Consider the following 9101-nt stretch of genomic DNA (forward strand, 5'->3'; position numbering starts at 1 on the left):
TTTTATTTTATATTCTATTTCTATTAATTAATCAATCGACAAATTAATCCATCACACCATACTTTCCAACAGAGGTCAGTGATTACACATTTCACAGGATCATTGTCTCAAAAGATTACACATTTTTTACCTATAGAACTGTCACATACAGACGTGTCTTTCTGTGGTAATGCCAAAGTCTTGTGAGTAGAGAGGTCTGTGTGAATTACCTATTGTGAATTATCTATTGTGAAGTTACCACTGTAACTTATACAAGAATGTTGGTTGGTCCCCTTTAGCAGACAGGAGGGGAAAACCCTGTATTTTATTTGTTTATAAAGCCTTAATGGGAAAACTGCCTAATTATCTCATGTCAATTTTAAAATTAAAATCCATCTGTCATAACACACAGTCACAGAGCCTCATCTCCCTTGAAATCCCCCTTACAAAAACTAATATAGGTAAAATAGCTTTTAAGTTATTTGCTTCCCATAAATGGAACACTGTTCAAGTGGAGTTGAAATTAATCATTTGTCTGTCAACCAATTTAAAGGAGCCATCGTATGCCCATTTTTCCACAAGTTGATATGGTTCCTTGGGGTCTCAATGAAATGTTTGTAACATATTTTGGTCAAAATACCACAAGAATCATTTCAAACAGCACCCTTTTTACCCTGTCAAAAACACCTCCCCACAGATTGACCTGTTTTGAGTGCCTGTTCCTTTAAATGCTAATGAGCCAGCTCCCCCCTCCCCCCTCCCCCCTCCTCCACGAGATGCGCTCGCCTAGCTGCTGCCTGCCCAGCTAGCCATTACCTTTGTAGAAATATGGCTACTGCAGATGAAGATAGCGTCGTGCAACCATATCGTTTTGAACCAGAGTCAGACCCTGAACAAGAAAAGGCTCCCGAACAAATTCGAGAAGTTAGGGCTCAACAGGACGTTTCTGAATGGTAAGTTACCTTTGTCACTTCTACATTTTTTTTTGTTTGTACATTGGCTAAGGTCTCACAGTCTTGTTAGCGGTTTTGAGAGCATAGTGGTGCTAGAGATTCGAGATACGTGAATAATTTGTGCATGTATGAGTATGTAGCAAATACAGTGTGTTTATGTAAGTTACTGTTTGTGAAAGTGTTTGTGTAAATGCAAGTAACGGGAACGCCATAAAGATATAAATGCTACATGAGTAAATTTCCATCTGTAAACTAGTGTTATCTTACAACAGTAATTGACCAAGCAGGGGTGGGGGTAACGTTTTTACCTCCATTAATTAGCGTTTAAACCTTGTTTACTTATTAAATCGTTGTATTTGATGACTTATGACTTATTTGATGACTTATGTCTGTAATATGAACACAACTTTCAAATAAACTTTACCTGCAAAGTTGTCACTTTTTAAAACTCTGTTTATACAGGTGTATTTGTGGCAAGTGTGATCAAATGCCTACGGAGCCTGAGCATGTATGCTGCAGGGAGATACCACAGGTAGTGTGAATTCATTTTGAATGGCACTGTAAATATGAAGTCATCATCTGTTTTATATTCCATGTCACTTACACTTTCAATATTCAAGGTTACAAGAAGACTACTGCAGCTTCAGAACCCAACTACATGTATGGTCGATCACCCAGGCCTTGAACCTGTGTGTTTGAACGTGTACTCACTACAGAATGCATCGAATGTTTATAGGGCAGATTATGGGCCTTTACGTCTAAGAGGAATAGAGCAGTACGTTTTTTTTTTTTTTATGCATGAGTTAGTAATTTCTGCAATACAAATATGACTGAGGAAAAAAATACAATAAATGACCCTTCCCTCTGTATTACTTTGCTAACTGCTCATTTTACACGCGTCAAATGTTGACATGTTACTTATCAAGCACTAAAGGCACACAAAACTGTTTCTATACACTTTTATTGTCAGAAAGAATGCCACAGTGCTTTTTAAACATAGTTATTAAATGTAATAGCTGGTACATATGTAATAAATACAAAAAAAAGTATAATAAAAACTGATTACAAAATTACACTTTGTGCCATCTGTAGCCATACTGTAAACAAAGGAATACTTTATATATGTGTATCACCTTTTATTCTCTTATACAATGTAAACTTTGCTTAGACGTTACAGGTATTTGGCGTACAGAAGCTTTGTTGGCTGGTGTTGGGGCTATCTGGGCCGGAGAATCAGGGTCGTCCTGCCGTCCTGAGTTGTGCTCCAGATACGAAGAGTGTTCCCTGATGCTCAAGGAAGGTATACGGGGTTCAGACCTGCCCTCGATTGAACCTTGACACATAGCTGGCTACAACTTCCCGCTTGTCAGGTTTCTCAAACTGGGCAGAGAGATCCGCGGGTATTGGGATCTTCAGCACCTCATTCACATATGGGGCCGGGTCCTGAAAAACCTTGTGAAAGATGAGGTCCAACAGGTTATCCACGTACTCTGTAATACAAAAAAAAAAAAAAAAAACTTTTACATTGTTTTTATTTATTGTTTATATTGTATTTATTATTTTATTTTTATAATTATTTTGCAATTATATTATTCTATTTATTATGAAGACCATTTAAAGACAGCAGTTAATGTATATGTTATTTAAGTTTCACATACTGTTTGTACATTGTTTGACTTGGTGGAATTTCAAATAAAGCCTGTGACTCACGGAAGGTTGGCTCTGCTTTCACCGGCTTTGCAGTGCACGCCCTTCTTGTATTTTGGGAGGTTCACTTTAAATAGCGGCTCACCAGCTGAACTTGTTGCTTGGGGACGCCCAGCATTTTCATTGAAATGCAGGACTGCCAGGTAGAGTCTTTGGGGAGAAAATAATACTTATAAGAGCATGTGTGTATGCGTGTATAATAGTTTGTATAATACATAATAGGTATACATTTCTTTGAAAAAATGATCGTACTGTTACCTGCATAACATTCCAAGAAAAGGAAAGACGTTTTTGGGCGCAAAACGCAGAATGACGCTGTGGAAAGACTCCAACGACGAGGTCTGGTAGTGAGGGCTCAGCTTCCCCACATCTTTCAGAACCCTCTTGTTGGTCAACACCTTCTCTAATCTGCTGAAGGCTGGTGTCCCTGTAAAAAAAAGGGGGAAAACATAACTATAGATTCAAAATGATTATGGCATTGGTTATTAGGTTTGTTTATATATATGTATTTATACATATAAATTGTACTGAGGCAACGAAATGCAGTTAGCATCTAACCAGAAGTGCAAAATCAGAAGAGTGCAGAGTATGTGCAAAGTGGTAATATAAAAATGTATAAATAGAATATATACAGTATGGTATAAGATACAAGTGATATGAACAGTAAGCAGCATGTTTTGGTAAATGCAGGTGAGTCTCTTAGCTGCTAAACACGTCGTTCATGAACAAAAAAAGTGCCCATTTAACATGTATGACCCCATCATTGTTGTGTCGAAGGTGTCAACAGGAGGGCTAATTGCCTTGAATCATATTTGCAGGCAGACTATTAACACCTCCACCCCAACACAAGCATTTTCACAAAGGAATGTTTTTTGGATGAGAACTATTTTTCATAAAGACATTATATACTTCGACACAAATTCCTCTCCATAGACATCCAAACGAACTATCTACTGTATAAGTAAGCCTAGATTAAAATAGGCTAGCCTAACTGTTCACACAAAAATTCGTTGGCCATATCTTTAGCGATTGATATACATCAGCTGGCTCCTACACACTACAAGATGCTAATGTCGCTAAGTTTTACACAAAGCCTATAATTTCACTGCCAGGTTATTTTAGTGTTAACATCTCGAAGTCCTAACAAATAGTTCACAGAAATGTTCTTGCTCTTTGCGGTAGGCACTATATACCCATGCAAACGTAAATTATCACACCTATTACATCCAAACGAACTGCTGTACAAGGCAGACATGACTAGCCTAATGCATCACATTGCCAACAGAAAAATTCAACACATTGGCCACATTTCTAGCGAACTTTTAACTGCTACAGCTATATACACCAGCTGGCTCCGAGGCAAGGTCTTACACGCTAATGTTAAAAAAGTTATTTTTTAACTAAAGGTTATTGTTCGCGAAAATTACACATACTAGTTCCCCAAAACGCAACAATGCTAACATCCCCCATCAACATTCCTAACGTCCCTAACCACCCACACTAAATGGTCAATGCACGTACCAGAATTATTTTAAAAAAATACTTACATTTGCTCGTCTGAAATGCGACGGATAGATGGTACTGAACCCGCTTGCAAGGTCAATCTTGTTGCGAGTCCAGCATTATATTCACCCAGGTTGGCAAAACAGTCCAATTCAAAATGGTTTGCGCACACAAACAGAATTTTGCCAATTCTTTCCGGGACATTGCCTTCAAAAATGAAATCAATCCATTTCGCTCTTGTCTCTTCTGAGGCTGGAACATGATGTATAGATCTGTGAGGATCTGTGCAGCCGACCACAGCGCATCTTGAGAACTTTGTTTGCTGCTTCGTTTGCTGCATGCTGCTAGCTAGCTATTCAGAGTATATCTGAGCTTTGCAATAACGGCTTTCATGCCCTCTGGCAAATGTTTTATATGTAACGATGTGTGTGTGTGGGGGGGGGGGGGGGGGGGGAGACACGGGAATCTCATTCGTAGACTAAATCATGACGTTTCTGACCAAGAGGAACCATAACAAAGATCGCCAATGGTTTTTTTCCAGCGGTTTTGGGTTGGTAGACATGCCAGATACCCAAATTAACGTGGAGAAGCACTAAAAAAGTGGAATTTTCATAATATGGCCCCTTTAAGAGCCTTTTAGATGCTAAGGATGTGCCTCAATGCTGTTGTTTTAAATGATTCTCTGATTTAATTTTTTTTTTCTTTATGTTATTTTATTTTATTTTTTTTATACTTAATTTCTGAGTTGTTTAATGTGTTTTGTTTATTTATTTTGTCTGTTTTGTTTTGTTATGGTTTGTTTATTTATTGTTCTTCTGTACTATGTAGCCTCAATCAAGGCATTGCTGCAAAAGAGCCCTGTGCTCAGTCAATTCTCCCTGAATAAACAAGGATGATGTTGAATATTTGAGCTTGAACAAAACATTCAGTCCTGTGTCTGTCTGTCTGTCTGTCTGTGTGTCTGTCTGTCTGTGCAAACGCTACAAAGGTGCTCTTTTATATCTGGTACATGAGGCTTGGTAAAAACATTGTGTGTCTCATCTCTGCATCAAAGGATTGACCCTTCCGTCCAGGAGTCACATGATCTGTGTGTAGAGTAAACCTGCTCCAGCACTGTGGATACCCCATCAAGGCACTGCTGATGAAAAGAAACTAAAAGTAATGAAGACATTTCCTATAGACAACAGGGATCTTGGCTTGATAAGGTATCCGATAAGGTATTCCCTCCATGGGCGTTACGAGGACTTTTACCTCTGACTGTGTTTTTATGTCGTCATTATCGAGCAGACTCATGTGTTTTTATGACCATGTCAACCACAGCACCATTAACAGCTGACAGTTATCTGCACGGATCAGCTGAGCTCTTATGCTTTCGCTTTTCTCCCGCCCTGCAGATGAGTCACTCCGTAGTCATGCACCTGAATACGTCAGGCACGCTCTCAAGGTACACACACACCCACACACACACAAACACACACACACATGCTCTCAAGGTACACACACACAAGCACACACGCATGCTCTCAACACACACACACAAAGACACACACGCATGCTCTCAAGGTACACACACACACACACACACACAAACACACACACGCATGCTCTCAAGGTACACACACACACACACACACACACAAACACACACACACATGCTCTCAAGGTACACATCCAGTAGATCCCCGAGGTCTGGTACTGAACTCTTAACAGTTCCAAAGGCCAGGACAAAGAGACATGGAGAGGCAGCTTTAAGACAAGGCCAGGACAAAGAGACATGGAGAGGCAGCTTTTAGTTTCTGTGCTCCCAGCCTTTGGATGACTCTGGCAGAGAACCTAAGGATGGCTGAAACTGTGGAAACCTTTCAGCGAGATCTTAAGACATACCTTTTTAATCTCGCCCATTATTCTCTGTAATATGTATCTGCTCTCAGTGGTCTGTAGTGGGTCTGCTGTACATGTGTGTGTGTGTGCTTTGGAATATGTTTGCACTTACATTATATAGCTTTTGTATATTTCATTCTGTGAAGCACATTGTCTTACCTCCTGGTATGAAATGTGCCGTATAAATTATTGTGGCCATTTCCGAGCTGTGTCTACACTGACATAGTGACTGTGTGCTGTTTGTGTGTTTGTGTGTGTGTGTGTGTGTATGTGTGTGTGTGTGTGTGTTTTTGCGGACTGATAAATTAAGCTGAAAAGGGAATCAGTAGGAAGGTCACCCACTGTGTTTTGCTTTGAGAAGATATTGAAGGTTCACACACACACACACACACACACACACACACACACACACACACACACACACACACACACACACCCTCTGTCACAATAGCCCTGAGTCAGAGCATAAAAATTAAAATATTCCTCATTTCATACCAGCACATGAAAACACACTCTCAACAAACACTGTTCACAGTGACACTCTTACACACACACACACACACACATAAATCATCTCTCACTTTCTCAACACACTGGGTGTGTGTGCTCTGGGGAAAATCTGTGAATGTGCAGGAATTCCAGAAACAGTTACACAAATAACCTCTCCGATCCTCAGGGAGATACTGACACCTTAACGACCCCAAACACACAGATACGCATAAGCACACTTACACTCACACACACACACACACTCACATATAACCCCCTCCAACCCCAAACACACACACACACACACACACACTCACATATAACCCCCTCCGACCCCAAACACACACACACACACACACACACACACACCCTCACATATAACCCCCTCCGACCCCAAACACACAGATAAGCATAAACACACTCACACTCACATATAACCCCCTCCAACCCCAAACACACACACACTCACACATAACCCCCTCCGACCCCAAACACACACACACACACACTCACACATAACCCCCTCCGACCCCAAACACACACACACACACACACACTCACATACAGTATAACCCCCTCCGACCCCAAACACACACACACACACACTCACACTCACATATAACCCCCTCCGACCCCAAACACACACACACACACACACACTCACATATAACCCCCTCCGACCCCAAACACACACACACACACACACTCACACATAACCCCCTCCTCTCTTTCCAAATATGTTCTAACTGGCACATGAGTGCTGGTAGTACACAGTACAGGCCAGAAAAGTGTAGTGTTAGCGTGAAGATTTCACAAGGGTACTTTCTAGGAAGCAAAAGCTCGGTGGTTGTAACAGGACACTGGGGCTCACACTCTGGACAGTGTTCTTACAGTAGACCGGGGGGTGGGGGGTGGGGGGATGTGTGTGTGTGTGTGTGTGGGGGGGGTGGGGGCAGAAAACATCTCCACTGTGTTGCCATAAGGTTATGACCCCTGCAGTTCTAATCGTGCAGAGGGTAGCTTACTTAGAGAGGCACATGGTGAGAACAACATGTCTCATAAAGAAAGAAAGAATGAATGAAAGAGAGAGAAAAAGAAAGGAGGAGACAAACAAACAAATATAATGAGAAACAAACAAACAAACAAGCAGTAAACATCTCCACTGTGTGGCCATAAGGTGACCTATGACCCCTGCAGTTCTAATCGTGCAGAGGGTAGCTGACTTAATAATAAATATTAATAATAATTCATTTAATATATAGTGCACTCTATATTCGTCTGAATCTCAGAGTGCTACAGTTAAAACATAGTTAAAGCAGCCTATAATAAAACATAGTTAAAAGCATAATTAAGAACATCGTTAAGTTTCAAACATAGTTAAGAACATAGTTAAAAAAAAAAAAAGTTTTAAAAACATAGTTTAAAAACATAATTTACAAACCTAGTTAAAAACATAGTTAAAAACATAGTTAAAAACATGGTTAAGAACATAGTTAAAAACATAGTTTAATAACATAGTTTAAAAACATAGCTAAAAAACATAGTTAAAAACATAGTTAAAAAACATAGTTAAAAACCTAGCTAAAAACATAGTTAATAACATAGTTAAGAACATAGTTAAAAACAACCTATAATAAACTACTAATAATACGTTTTAAAAGGTAAGAAACGCCTTGCTGAATAAAAAGAGAGGCACGTGGTGAGAACGACTGTTCAACAAGGAAAGGAAGAAAGAATGAAAGAGAGAGAGAAATAAAGGAGAACACAAACAAACACACAAATATAACGAGAAACAAACACACAAATATAACGAGAAACAAACAAACAAACAAACAAGAAACAAAGGCATACAGTATTTGTGTAAACACTGGGACTGTTCTATCCTCACTTGTTACACAGTATAGCACAAACTGGGCACAGCATGTTTTACAGTTGAGATAGAAACTCAAATATTACTATTTAGTTGTATACTTATACTACTGCATTGCAAGATTGTTCTCCTGTGTGCGTGTGTGTGTGTGTGTGTGTGTGTGTGTGTGTGTCTGTGTGTGTGTGTGTGTGCCATGTGTATTGATCGTCTGGGTACACCTCTACTACAAGCCACCACCTAATGCTAATGCTAATAGAATAAAGGTATATGCCCCATCGCACCTTAGCAGACATCCCTTTCCTGCATAGCATGTTTTACAGGTGCGCTTTAGTAGACGGCAGGTAGTGGATGTTTTACAGTTGAGCTTTAGTAAACGGCAGATAGTGGATGTTTTACAGTTGAGCTTTAGTAAACGGCAGGTAGTGGATGTTTTACAGTTGAGCTTTAGTAAATGGCAGATAGTGGATGTTTTACAGTTGAGCTTTAGTAAACGGCAGATAGTGGTGTCTGTGAAATCCGCTGTGGTGAAGCAAGGACAGAAAGCTTCCATTTGAATGTGTGCAATACCAGGGGAACACGCTCCAGTAGGTCATGGAGTTTATGACATCACAAAAGAACACGTTACAGTGAGGAGTTCTAAACGGCCATGTTCTAGTGTGCATTATGAGGTCACACGTTCAGTTACAATGAGTTCTAAATGGCCATGTTTCTAGTGTGCA

General features: G+C 39.9%; 1 long non-coding RNA gene across 1 annotated transcript; it reads left to right on the forward strand.

Moving 5' to 3' along the window:
• The first annotated feature begins 737 nt into the window (after positions 1 to 737).
• LOC122128877 lies at positions 738 to 2430 on the forward strand. The gene is made up of 2 exons (XR_006151673.1): positions 738 to 1464; positions 2101 to 2430. It is a non-coding gene; the product is annotated as an uncharacterized LOC122128877 (long non-coding RNA).
• The last annotated feature ends 6671 nt before the right edge of the window (positions 2431 to 9101 follow it).

This window comes from Clupea harengus, chromosome 3 (assembly GCF_900700415.2).
Source record: "Clupea harengus chromosome 3, Ch_v2.0.2, whole genome shotgun sequence".
NCBI classification, from domain to species: Eukaryota; Metazoa; Chordata; class Actinopteri; order Clupeiformes; family Clupeidae; genus Clupea; species Clupea harengus.